This window comes from Aotus nancymaae, unplaced genomic scaffold, assembly GCF_030222135.1.
Source record: "Aotus nancymaae isolate 86718 unplaced genomic scaffold, 86718_ANA_hifiasm-v0.15.2.pri h1tg000011l, whole genome shotgun sequence".
In the NCBI taxonomy this organism is placed as follows: Eukaryota; Metazoa; Chordata; class Mammalia; order Primates; family Aotidae; genus Aotus; species Aotus nancymaae.
In genome coordinates, this window is record NW_026988422.1 from 15,875,428 (window position 1) to 15,890,355 (window position 14,928).

At 32.1% G+C, this 14,928-nt stretch overlaps 1 protein-coding gene across 19 annotated transcripts in view; it reads right to left on the reverse strand.

The window, feature by feature from the left end:
- Positions 1-14,928, reverse strand: part of ZBTB20 (zinc finger and BTB domain containing 20) — an 822,970-nt gene that overhangs the window by 484,420 nt on the left and 323,622 nt on the right. Inside the window, exon 4 of one of the 19 annotated variants that reach the window (XM_064374641.1) lies at positions 13,758-13,805. The exons of 17 other annotated variants lie outside the window; for them this stretch is intronic. The gene's annotated coding sequence lies outside the window, so the exon portion shown is untranslated. Of the gene's footprint in view, positions 1-8,120; positions 8,919-13,757; positions 13,806-14,928 lie in introns of those variants that run through there. One more of the 19 variants, XM_064374644.1, reaches the window with a different exon arrangement.

Here is a 14,928-nt window from a genome sequence, read left to right on the forward strand (position 1 = left end):
ATTTCCTTATAAGGCAGCAAAACATTCATAAAAGAAACTGACAAAAATAACTTGTGCTCAGAAATTATATGAGATATAACATAAATATATTGAGTAACAATAATCTCTGAAAAATGATTCAGAAATGTAAAAACTGCTCACCTCTGGATAAATCTGAATTACCAACTGGCATTGTTGTACTCACCAACAAAATATGGTTAGTGAAACGGATTCATTCTCTAGTTTAGACATGAAAAGGTGATAGAAACTAGGCTGAATATTTACATATAAACTATTTAACTAACAACTACTAGGAGTTTAATTCAATCAGAAAGGTTTCCTTTTCCTCAATTCGCCAGATGTTGAATGAACTATCAGCTCAAAATAATTAAATTAATTATATGAATAGATGGTCAGTGGACAAATTTTCATTTCCCCTCTCCCCCATGCCATTTCTCCTTCTCCTCTTTGATCTTTTTCTTCTATTTCTGCCTGTTTCTTCTCCACTTTCACTTTCTTTCTTATTCCTTTTTCCTTCTTTTTTTTCTCTTGGTGAGGGTAATGAAGCTCAAAAATAACATCTTGTATCCTGTTGAGGGAAACTTGATCACAACTATCCTTCCAGATGACAAACTCATTCTTAAATGTCTGTTTTCCAAAACAAAGAAAACACAGCAATTGAAAAAATAGAGACTCAGCATCACTTATCACTACCAACACCACCTCTTTCAATTCCCATGCTGTATTCATTACGAGAACTGAAATTTATTTACATTATACCTAACCTCAAATAGGACCACAAATAAGACTAATAACAGGACCATTTTGTGGCACTCAGGCAAACGGCTGGGCAAAACAGATGGATCTTACTTTGCGCCAGGAGTCGAAAAATATAGTCGCCAACTCACTGTTGGCGACTACATATCTTGGCCCAAAGATGGACCTGGAAGTGGGACCAGTTGTCTTTGATATGAATAGTGCTCCTCTTCTTATCTCCTCATGAACAAATCAGTAACTCTGTCACTATTTAGTGTGGTTATCAGGTAGAAATTGCTTAAAAGACTGGTCATCAAGGAAGTGAAATATTCTGAGGGATGTCAGGTGAGATGAAGGAACAGAAAGTCAGGACAAATACCTTATTTTTGGTACTTTTGTCTGTTTTCAACTTTCTGTTTTTTTTTTTTTTTTTAATTCAATTTCACTACTGTATACTGAACCCACCTTTAAAATAGATTTACAGAGTATATGTCATCAATAAGAAAATTTGCTTCTGGCATTTCAGGTTCCAAAATCTGTTAAAATTTCCAGTCACATGGATCAATCTCTCATTATTAAAATTGACAACCAGTGTCAGACTTCTTTAACCAGAACAAAACTATGTAAGGCTTTACAGATTACAATCAACATCCAATGATGCACTAAGAAATAGCTCAGTAATCAATGCAAATTACAAAATCCGGAAGAATGCTTCTCTGGCAGAGACCGTTTAGCAAAAGAGTTGTACATTCTGCACTCCTTAAAGATTCTGAATGGCTTTCCAGAGAAGTAGCAAATGCATTATATTACAGTAACCTATCCTGTAAGTCACAAGGTCATAAACAAAGCCTCTAGCTAATAAAAACAAAAAAACAAAACAACAACAACAACAAAAAAAAAAACAACTGAAGGGGGGTGAGAACTATAGATCTTACCATTGACTACAAACAAAGGGCTGCTTCTGACCACATTCTACATTTTAAAATCCTCACACAGAGGAGTTTTGATATCACCAGGTCACAGAACTTCAAGGAAAGAACAACAAAGCATTCCAGCTTAGGAGGTCTATGTTAATTCAGGCAATTCTCTTATTGCTCTTCCAACTATTCAGTACTGATTGTATCTTGCTCAGATTGCTTTTGAGAGTTCACTCATGTCTCTATGATTTATTTATTCAGACATTGTACAGATTTGATTTTTAAGAGACAGGCTTGTTTATGGTCAGCATAGAAGGCTAATTATACTTTAATTTTTTATTCTAGATTTTTTTTCTTTTCACTATTTAAAAACTTTTTATTATAAAAAATTTCAAATATATGCAAGAGTACAGAACAAAGAAAAATGAACTCTCTTGTATCCATCGCCCATAGTCAATATTTTTCCAATTATATTCTCACCTACTTTTTCTTCCACCAGACCATCTGAAAGATAATCCCAGATATCTTCTTATTTTGTGCATGAATACTCTACTATGTGTTCCTGAAAGATGACAATCATAACTAATATCATTCCACATCAAAAATAATAGTAATTCTTCAATGTCATTGAATATCCTGTCCATGTTAAATGATTGACTTTTAAATGGTCTTTTCTTTTTACAGCTGGTTAGTTTGAATCAGGATCTAAATAAGATCTGCACGTTATATTTGAGTGATAATTATCCTTTAATCTATACATTCTCCATTTCCTTTTTAAAATTTTAACTTTGTATTTTGGACCAATTTTAGAATTATGGAAAAGTTGCAATGATAGAACAGAGAGTCCCCATATTTCCTTCACTAGCTTCTCCTAATGTTAATATCTTACGTAACCATGGCAAATTTGTCAAAACTAAGAAATTAACATTGATACAATACTATTAAACTACAGACTTTAATCAGATGTCATCAATTTTTCCATTAATATCTTTTTTTCTGTTCCAAAAATCCAATCCAAGATACCATACTGCATTTTAGTTGCCATGTCTCCTTAGTTTCTTCTTATCTGTGATAGTTTCTTAGTCCATGTTTTCCATGACTGATAATTGTGAAGACTAGTGGTCAGATGTTTTGTGAAACATTTCACAACTTTGATTTGTCTAATCCTATAATCCTAATTATAGGTTTTAGAGAAGAATACAAAAGAGGTGATGTGCTCTTCTTACAACATAATATCAGAGGTATGTGATAGCAAAATGATATCTCTGGGTATGTTAACTTGAGTCGCTTGCTTAAGAGAGCATCTGCCAGGTTTCTCTGTACTTCTCTTAGTTTTAATAAGTATAATTTCATTTGTTAACAATTTATTGAAATATAATTTATGTAACATACAATCCACTCTTGTTACATGTGCATCTCAATGACATTACATAAATCTAGAGTTGTATAACCACCACAATCCATTTTACCCTTATGATTCAGCAATACCACTTTAAGGTATCTAAGAGAAAAAAAAATGTCCACACAAAGACTTGATTTTATGTGAATGTTCATGGCAGCATTATTCATAATAGTAAAAAACTGGAAACAATTCAGATGTCCATCTGTGTGTGGTGGGGGAGGTGTATGTATATTACTTAGAATTTTCTACATACAGGATTAATATTGTTGGCAAATAAATAATTTTATTTTTTACTTTCCAATCTGTATGCCATTGATTGTTTCTTTCTGGTGTGTCTACCCTTTTCTTTTCTTTACCTTCTTCCTGCTTCCTTTTTTTTTTTTTTTTTCGCCTTTTCTCTAATTTGTTTCTCTCTTTCTTGTATTTATCATCCTGGATTGAATCTTCAATACAATGTTGAAGAGAAGACATAAGAACTAACACCTCCACTCTTTTCCAATCCTGGGATTATATCAGTCAGGTTTTCATCATCATATACATTAGTTATAAGCTCTTCATAGATATCCTTTGTCAGGTTACAGAAGTTCCCTTTTATTCATTTTGTTGAACGTTATATTACAAATGGATATTGAATTTTCTCAAATGTTTCTTTACTTCTATTGAGATGGTCATGTGTTTTTTTCTTTTATTCTATTAATATGGTATATTGCACTAATTAATTATTGGATGTTAAGTGAAACTTGCATTCCTAGGATAAATCCTCTTTGGTCAGATTGTATAATGCTTTTCTACTTTGCCACATTACGTTTGTGAATATTTTGTTGAGATTTGGTGTCTATATTCATGAGGGAATCTGGTCTGCAGTTTTTTTTCATTGTGATGTCTTTGTCTAGCTTTGCTCTCAGTGTGATACTGTACTTGTAGAAATAATTGAAAAATGACTTTTCTTGCTCGATTTCTAGAACAATTTGTGAAAGGTTGTTATTATTTATTCATTAAATATTGGATAGTATTCATCAATGGAGCCACCTACACCTAGGATTTTCTCCTAACTATAAATCGTATAAATTGTATCTCTTTACTATTATGAGTCTGTTCATATTTTGTTTCCTCATGAGTCAGTTTTGGTAATTTGTGCATTTCTAAGATAGCCCATTATGTCTAGTTGCTTAATTGCTAACACTAGTCTAGTTGCTAACAATTGTCTAATTTGCCAAGCAATGACAATTGAGGCCAACCAATGATCAGTCACAGGTTGTACTTCTAACTGTCAAGGAATGAAACAAATAATATAACCTCATAATCATTCTCATTTCTATGGGGTTGGCAGTGATACTTTCTCATTCCTGATTTTGGTAATCTGTTACCTTCTCTCCTTTTTCCTTGATAAGCTAGGAAAACTAAATTTTGGTTGATCTTTTAAAAAAACTAAGTTTTGGTTTCATTAATTTTTTCTATTATTTTCATTGTCTATTTCATTGATTTCTTACTTATCTTTATTATTTCCTTCTTTCTGTTTAAATTGAATTTAGTTTTATGTTTATATTATGTCTATACTTACCAACATAATGACATGATGAGGTCTTTTTGTTTAGTTGAATTTTAGTTACTTTTTTTTGTCATTTCATTTCCACTTAAAGGATTTCCTTCAGTATTTCTTGTAAGGTAGATCTACCAGCAGTGAACTGTCTCAGTCTTTGTTTATTTGACACATATTTATTTTATATTCATTTTGTAGAAAAATTAAATTTAAAATTCTTAAATGACATTTTCCCTTTTTTTTTCCCCTTCAGCACACTGAATACGTTATCCCTCTGGCTTTGTTTCTAATGAGAAGTAAGCGGTTGATTACAGAGTTGTTTTCCTGTATCTAATAGTCTTTTTTTTCTTGTTACTGTTAAAAGTTTCTCTTTTTCTTTTCTTTTCAAAAGTTTGACTCTAATGTATCTGTGTACAGATCCTTCTTGTGTTTATCCTACGTGGAGTTTCTGAGCTTCCCAAAATGTATAGATTAATCACATTTGGGAAGTTTTTGGCTATTATTTCTTCAAATATTTCTGAGCCCTTTCTTTTTTTCCTCTTCTCTACCATATGTTAGTATGCTTGATAGTGTCTCACAGGACTCTGAAGCTCTGTTCATTTTTTCATTTTTTTTTCTCTTCAAATCAGACTATTTCTATTAATTGATACTCAAGCTCACAGTTTCTTTATTCTGCTATCTCAAATATTCTGTTGAGACCCTCTTGAAAACTTTTTATTTCTGTTATAGTATTTTTTAACTCCAGAATTTTTGTTTCTTTTAAAATAACATTTATCTTTATATTGATACTATTTAAAGAATAATTTTAGTAATACTTTAATTATTTAACATGATTTCCTATTATTTGAACATATTTATAACAGTGCTTTCAACTCTTTGCTAAGTTTAACGTCTGCTATCTCCACTTCAACCCAGGTATAATTTTTTTTTCCTACAGTTTAACTACTTTTTAAATTGTATATGAGTCATACTCCTGTTTATTACATGTCCCATTTTTTCTTATAAATTGACATTTTATATGGTATATTAAAGCAACTCTGACTTCTGATTTTTCCTTGTTGAGGGTTGTTTCTGTTATTGCTGTGTTTGTTTAGGACTTAACATAACTCTGTGTAGTCTCTCTTCCTCATGCTGTGCCACTGATTATGTTTCTGTTCAGCTTGTATAATTTCCATTTTCATTTTTAAGCTAGGACTTTCCCCTGCATTAACACAGGTTAGTGGTCAGCCAATGTTTAGTCACAGGTTGTGTACTTAAACACCTAGGGCCACTATGCTAACACCTCTAGTTGATATATATGTGCGGGGGGGCTGTGGGGGCGCTTGGAGAATGCACTCAAAGTTCAGGCAGTTTACAAGTTTTTTTTTTTTTTTTAATTTTTACTTTCCATTTGTTTTGTATCTTCTCTCTGTGTGCCCAAGGTCTCAGGTTCAGCTAAGGATAAGTGGACCTTTTGGTCCTTCTCTGGTCTTCCCCAGAGTATGTGTGCAGCCTTTCAGACCACTAGGGATATGTGGTAGCTTACCAAGGTTCACTATGACAGTCTTCTTTTTCAATTCTTGCTGCAAAATTTCTGGCCAATCTGCCAGTCCTTCTCTACTCTGAATTGTAACTTCAGGCTAGATATGATGTCTATTCACCCTGCTCGTTTGCCACTGAGATTGTCACTGTTTTGACCACAGCTATGGGCATGGGGTTTTTCTATATTCTGCTCCATCAAATTATCAAATCACCCCCTTTCAGCAGTGAAGTTGTGGGTTTTTATGACTTGTCCTTCCCTGGCAGAACTATTGATCCAATGGAGCTGTGGAGAGGGGTAATGAGAAGAAGCAGTCCTGGCTAAAGCACTGTGGGCTCCTAAATGTTCTAGTTGTCCCAACATAATTTTTAATTTGGCCCGTTTCACTCCCAAAAGTATCCAGTTTCTGTAATATAATTTATGACCTTTTTCTCTATAGTTTGCATAAACGACTTATGCCATTAAGTCCTTGCCTAATTCTTTCTTAGTAATGCAGGAATCAGGGGACTAGTTGCAGGTGTGCATGCATGTGGGGTGGGGGTGAGAGTGGGGGGAGTATAATGCCATTGAATGAACATTTTCATAATGGTTACATGTGTATAGAAAATCTTCAACTGCCCCTCCTACTATATCTCTAGAAATTTAACAATTTGGGGGGATTAAGAATTTCTAGGGAAGTATGGGATATAGGGATAAGGTTACCAAAATTCTCCCATTGGAGATAAACAGTTTTGCCTCACTTTGTAGAGTGTGGAGAAACCACTCAGTGAGAAGGACTACAATTACTTTGGTTAATAATGAATTGCTAAGAACTTTAAAGCTGGAATGAGTTGGAATAAACCTATTCCAAGCAATTGTAAAGAATGTGTCATTTAGACGTAATCACATAAAAAATAATAGCTCAGAGATCTAAGTAGGTCCAAACATTTACTTGGATCAGGTTAGTATTTGCCAGCTTATTTTCTCACAGATTCCTGTGCTCACTCAGGTCATACCTCCTTAAGAACATACAAAGGGAGTAAACTGCTTTTGGAACTCAAATAATTTGGAAATAAGAAAGTTCCCATATAGATGCAGAGAATAATATTTACTAGAGAAATATTTTTTCCTTTACATGATGATTCACAATAAATTCCCTTGAGAATAGACTCTCTAGAGCATTTAAATTATGAACAGGTTTATGAAATCACTCCTATCACATGAAAATAAATAAACATATAGTATCTGCTTTTAGGAATTATCTAAACTTGTATTTTTCTTCAGAGACTGAAATAGATGAAAAAAATCAGCAAACTTTGTTTAGGAGAAGCTCAGAATGTATAAAGCATTAACTGTGAATATCTTACTGATTTTTTGGATTAACATACGAACATAATACTTAACTTTTACAAAATGCTGAAGAAATAAAAGTATTCACCAAGCTTCATTTCATTAAAGTGCCATAACCTTTAATCTAGGAACCTGTAATAGTAAAGATTACTGTTTCTGTTTGGAAAACAAGGAATCTAATCCATGAAACAAAACCCTGAAACATCACATACATTGCTTAAAGATGTAAGTCCAATGATGGAGTACGTTATGAAACTCCATCACCCTGTTGTATAAGGTTATCAATAAGGCAATATCCAGGCTACAATGAAAAAGAAACTTGAATCCTTGAATGCCTATTGTGTATATATTAGAGTGGATTCAAAATAAACATTTAAATAGATTTTTCTTCCTATGGAATGGTATTTTTCCAGCCAATCTCTCAAGCATTTGTTTTTATTAGGTTTTGCAATTTCTATAAAAGGATATCAACCCTATCCCAACTTGATTACTATTTCTGCTATTAATTAACAAAAAAATAGGCTGTGCATGGTGGCTTAAGTCTATAATCCTAGCATTTTGGGAGGCTAAGGTGGGCAGATCACTTGAGTCCAGGAGTTTGAGACCAGCATGGGCAACACAGCAAAATCCCGCCTCTACAAAAAAATGCGAAAATTAGCTCTGCGTGGTGGCACATACCTATAGTCCTAGCTACTTGGGAGGCTGTGGCAGGAGGATCGCTTGAGCCTGGGAGGTGGAGGTTACATTAAGCTGGGATGGCACCAATGTACTCCAGCCTGGGTAACAGAGTGAAACTCCATCTCAAATAATAATAATAATAATAATAATAATAACAACAACAACAACAATAAATAGCTATATTTCAAGTGCTTTCCAGTAATACAATCTAGGTAATGTAGAATTCATTGCCATTTAATGACAGTGTATCAAAGACATCATTAGAGAAATGATGTATATGGAAAACTTCCTGAAAAATGCGCTGTCCTTCCATTTCGAGTTTGGCACCTAAATATATTCTAAAATCCAGTTTTGAATTATATAAGACTAAAATGTTGTCTATTTGGTCCAAATCTTTTAGGAATGGGAATACTAAAGTTTATGGTAATGAGATGCTGTCAGTCAACATTGAGGACTATAAAGAAGCATTTCTATAAATAGCCTTTTTTTCTAATGAAAGTGAATATTAATATTGATATTTATGTTATAATACAGTGACCCGTTTACATACTGAAGAACATCCTATGAAGATTTTTTTTTCTTAGTATCAGCATTGTATCTCTTCAAAATATATAATCAGAGCCCAATCTGTAAATGTACATAAGATTCTTTATAGGATGCTTTTTAAACATAAGTCAAATTCTTGCCTCCTTCTCATGTTTATCCATTGTTTACTCATTTTATTTTTTATTTACTTCATTTATATTATATATATCATTTACTTTCATTTATATTTATATAAATATATTTATATATAAGTATATATAAATTTTGGGAGGCTGAGGTGGGCAGATCACTTGAGTCCAGGAGTTCAAGATATATATATATATGTGTGTGTGTATATATATATATATATATATATATATATATCACAGTTATACACTTATAAATATATTTATATTGTACATCTATATATCATTTAAGCTATCTTAATTTCTTTTCACAACAAGGAGATATCTGCCTCTACTGTATATTTGTCTATCTACCTTTCCATGTTAACAATTCATCTAAATTTACTATATGATACCCCAACATTTCAGATGCAATTTTAAAATATCAACCTTAGTTCTATAAACTTATCTATGTTTTAGTGGTGACTTTGGTGAATTAGCTATTCAAATCAGAATAGCTTCAAATTTGCCTTAAATCTTTCTGAGGCAGAATAAGAAATTTGTATCATCAGAGCTCAATATTAATTTAAAGTTTAGCTAAGCACCTCTTTGCTAAGTCACTTGAAAATGATTCTTGCCTTTCTGTGCAAGGATAAAATAATTTGGAACCTATGGAACAACACCAGCCATTTTCAAATAATTAATAAGGCATATAACATAGAACAGACACAACTAATTATATAGTTTGTACCCTGCCCAGGGCACCTAGTCCAGGGGTGTTCCACTCAATAAGCCATGCTCCCTAGCCCAAGCTGCATCTGCTAGACCAAAGGGTTTCTTTTAATAATTTGCACAAGGTGTCTAAATAGGCAGCTTTTTTTGTAATTTGTACTAAACCTCTATATAAGATAAGAGAGACCCTCTATAACATGTTTCTATAGTACTTCTAACAGAATATAATTAATTGTATTAATATGAGATGGCTCTCCAGCTGTTACATGTAACATAAATATTCAGGTAACCTTGTAGTAATGACTAACCTCATGAGCTTGGGTCACCATAACTTGCATTAAAGAATGCTTTAAAAATGGAATGTTAAAAAGTTCTGAGACAATGTATTATTTGTACAATAAAATGCTTTCCCCTTAAATTTAGCTTCTGGCTCCCATTCCTTTGGGCAGATTTTATATATTACTAGTTAAGTCTTAATGAATTATCTACAGGTAGGCTATGCATTAAACATTTTTAAATTAACTTTTCCTGACTACGACATTAACACATGCCCACTGCAAAAACAAAATAAAACAGAACAATGAAAATACAGAATGTATAAGAAAAAAGTTACAAGCATCAATAGTCTGATGACACAGAGAAAATAAACCACTACTGGACCTTCATGATTTCATTCCAGTGTGACACATTTAAATCCCAATTTGGCTTACCCATTTTCTCCTGCACACAATGAGTAGTCTCCTATTACCACTATCTGGTATTGTGCTTAAGCAACTGAAATACTTCAAATATTTTGGTAGTAATTATTTTCTATAAAATGAATTTAGTAATTGACCAAGTACTATTATATTTAATAGGCCTGCTATTGATCATTATTCATACTTATTATTCATTGTTATTGCTTATTATTTCATGAATATGGTTTTATTCAACCATGTCTTATGGATATTTTATACATACAAACACGACACACACACACACATACACACACACACACAACCTTCTACTATGTAAGTATTAAACCATTTCTCTGCAATAATATGGATGCTAGAAGTAGCTTCTAGGGAAACAAAATAAAATGGTAAATTTGATGTTAAAAATTCAAAAATTTAATATCAAGGGCAAATCTATATTATTTTAGATAGCACTCTAATTTCTTTATTTTTATTTTTACTATCTTTGCTACAACACTACAATAGTAATATGGAGAACTGAGAGTCAGCTACATCTATAAAGGTAAAATGCCATAAAAACCCCAATGCATCTCTCTCAAGAGTCTAATCTTACTCTATCTGAGGTGCTATCCTCTCTCTGTGAACTCTGTCATGTAGAATTACATCATCTCCCATGGCTCAGATTATCTCCAATTTATAAAATGCTTTAACAAAAACTGTTATGAAGTGGGCTCTGTTATATATTCATATAACTTCCTCTTCACTTTGGTTAATACGGAAATACACAATACATCAATATGTGTTTCATTAAGACAGTTGTTTCGATATAGTAACAAGCTGGGCAAATAGAGGAAGTGTGCTGGGTGTAATTTATTTACATTTTAATAAGACCTCAAATAAATGATACCACACAGGAAGCTCAGAGTGAGGTTAAGGAGAAATGGTGGCTAAAAAAATGCCTTGAAGTTTGGAAGCTGTAAGTATTATTTAATCAATAGTATTACTTTTGAATTAAGACAGTAACTGTTCCACAGGGACTGGTGGTGTGGTCTGTAACAAACATCATTCAATGTAGACATTAATAATTTAGGGGAGATATAAATTTTCAAAATTTGATAATTTTTTAAGACTAAACCTTAGAATATATATGAAATGCTAAAGTTTAAAATGAATGGGCCTATGAAATAAAAGTCTCATCAAAGTCCAAACTACGGGAGTTTTCTTCCTTAATATACCAAAGTTTACCGCTGAAATCCCCATTTAATAGACATGATAGCTTCCCCGTTCACATTTGGGTTTCCCCTACTTTGCATGTTAATTCTTTGTGAATAGTTCTAAAAATCAAGACAAGTACTTTAATGAAATAGGAGACTCAGAAAGCAATGATTTTCAATCTACAATTATAGTAGCCTGCACTATTCCTATTTCCAAACTCTGAGCAGGGTCACCTTTGTTGAGACAAATTATCACTGGTAATATCTTACAGATTAATGTACATGACATTTGCCTATCCAGTGTAGTTCCCAAGATAATACAAGAAAATTTGCAAAAGCAAATATATTATTTAATCTACAAATGAAGAAACAATTGTAAAAGTACAATAATTACAGGAAAAGCATGAAGAGGCCAGGGTGAGGTAAATATACAAAAGGTATCTTGTAAGAACTGATACGTATGCTAAAAGAACAAGAATATGGGCTGGGCACAGTGGCTCACACCTGTAGTCCCAGCACTTTGGGAGATAGAGGGGGGTGGATCATGAGGTCAGGAGATTGAGACCATCCTGGTCGACAGGTGAAACCCTGTTTCTACTAAAAATACAAAAAATAGCTGGGCCTGGTGATGCACGCCTGTAAGCCCAGCTACTTGGGGGCTGAGGCAGGAGAATTGCTTGAACTCAGGAGGCAGAAGTTGCAGTGAACTGAGATCAGGCCACTGCACTTCAGCCTGGCGACAGAGGGAGACTCTGTCTCTAAACAAACAAACAAACAAAACAAGAATATGACTCTGTGTGTGTGCATGTATAAATCTCTCTCTCTATGTCTGTATCAAATAAATTTATATGTAATCTCTATATAAATCTCTCTCTATAAAATATCTCTATATTAATATACACACAGAGGCATACATATATGGCTTTATAAAAATAAATATTTTATTAGGAGTTTTACAACTTTCCTTATTTGTATCTATCTGTGAACTAGAAAGATCCTTGAAAGTATAACTTATGCTTTTCTGTGTTGTAATTCATAAAAACTAGCATGATACTGAGCAGAAAATTGGTTCTCTATAAACATGTTTGTGTAAAATATAAAAAATGTAATTTCATTCATGCATAGTATGTAAAAGAACAAAATTTAAAAATTCCCCAAAATAAGACAAATGATATTACTATATGGGGAAAGCAAGTTAGATTATGCTACACTATAATGAGTCAATACAATTAATACCAAAAAGTTAATACCAAAAAACCCTTAAATTGAAAATAAATCTGTGTAAATACATGCTAAAATCCTAGATGATTCAGACTCCCAGAGAAATGAAACCCCAATGACAGCATCATGAAAATGAGTTGCCCCAATATCACATATCATTTCAATCATACTGTACAAGAAGTAATAAGGTGTGATTAGAAATTCCAATTTCCTAATCATACAGAATATAAACAATCTATATTATAGAAGTCTATGAATTTCCTGAAGCATTATCAAGTTTTATAAATGTTTTTGATTAGAATCTGAACATGATGATGTTTCAATATAAACACTCATAATTTCAATTGTGAATCACCATTTTACATTTAAACAATTTTTAAAATTCACAGTGACATGGTATACCATTAGGTTATAGAAATCGCTCAAAGTTTTCTTAATAAGTTCATAAAGTTTTTTCTAATAAAGCAAGAGCAATTTGATAGTAGGGAATCAATTCTGCTAAGTCCTTGGCTGAACTGTCACAATTGAAATTATCCTATAATGTTTTAAAGGGAAAGGGCTATATGCATCTTAATCCCAATGCCAAGTGAACAATTTCTGGCATATAGTAAGTGCTGATTAAATGTATGATGAATTAATTTGAGTTGAAAAATACATCTCAAGAAAAGTCTATGTCCATGAGTTAGAATTGGACAATATTTACTAGAAAAAATGAATACTAAATGTCAACACCCATTCCTAATAATCAAAAAAGGATCCAGAAAATAGCATTGTAATCTACTTTACCAATTTATCAAATAATATCTGTCTTAAATCAACAATTAATATCTGTCTTAAATATGAAAAAGAACTAGAGATAATAACACATAATAAAGTACAAGAAATATGCCCTCCATCACAATGATTACTTAACTGTTTTGAAGATGATTGTCAATGAAATAGGATATTAAAGAGAAATAAGAAGGAAAGCAGTCATCATTGTTAGGAGATAATTTAATGACTTGAAACCCCAAAAGAACTTATAGGAAATTATTAAAACTATAAAGAGAGGTGAATAAAATAGCTAGATAATAAATACAGTTAGTCTCCATCTTCTGGTGATCCAACTTAGGATTTTCCAGTTTTACAATAGGTTTTTCTACTTACTTATCAATAAGTTAAGGATCATATGGATTATAAATAGGAGCCGGATTTCTACAAAAAAAAATTAGAAATGAAATATAGGCAATTAAGGACACTAAAAAGAACACAGCATGCCTTTACCTAAATATACTAAGGCATTTGGGGACCTATATGAATAAAAAGACACAATTTATTTATGTATGAAAACATACCATGCTTCTGAATGAGAAGACTGAATACTGTAAAGATACTAATACCAATTTATAGGTTTAATACAATTCCAATAAATATTCCAATGAAACATGTTTATAAACTCAACAAACTAAACAAATACTGACTAATAAGTAGGTGACAAAAGCCAAAGCATTTTTTAAAAAAAGAAAGATAAGGAAGGACTTGACCTAAAAGATACACAAACTTATTTTGAAGCTCTAATGAAAGCAATATGAACCCAGTGAAAGAACTGAAAAAACAGATGTCCAGAAATAGATACTAATGTTGATAAAAATTAGTAGGCAACCAATATTAAAATCAGTGGGGAAATGGTTCTGGAACAACTGATTAACTGTTAAGAACAAAAGTACCTATGTTTACATCATAAAATGCTAAAATAAATTCTGGAAGAAACAGAGAATTAAAAATATAAAATAGAACATGATCATACTAGGAAAAAAATGTGAATTTTTTTTAACTTAAAGCTATTTTAAAAAGAAGATAAAAGTAATGGACACAGTCACAGAGAAAAAAATACATGAAATTGATCCTACAAATATTTAACATTTTCTTACATAAAGTCTTAACAAATTAGTAAAACAATGTGAGTAAAGGCCATGAGCAAACAATTTATAAAAAGAAGAAAATCATGACAAATGAACATGTAAAATACATTCTAGTTCCTTATTAATCAAATCAATACAAATTAAAACAAAGTAAACCAGTTATTTTGCCTGCAATTTGTCACATATTTATAAAATGATACTTTTCAAAACAGTTAAGAATGTAGTTAGAAAAGCACCTTTACATACAAGTAGAGAATTCTCAAAGGAACCTTGAGAAGTTTACATCCTCCAGCCTAGAAATCAACCTTCTAAAGATGTATGCTAAAAACACAATCCAAGATGCAGATAACAATTTATATATACAAATCATCTTCAGAGTAGGAGAAATAATGGTGGAAAATGACCTCAATGTCAAA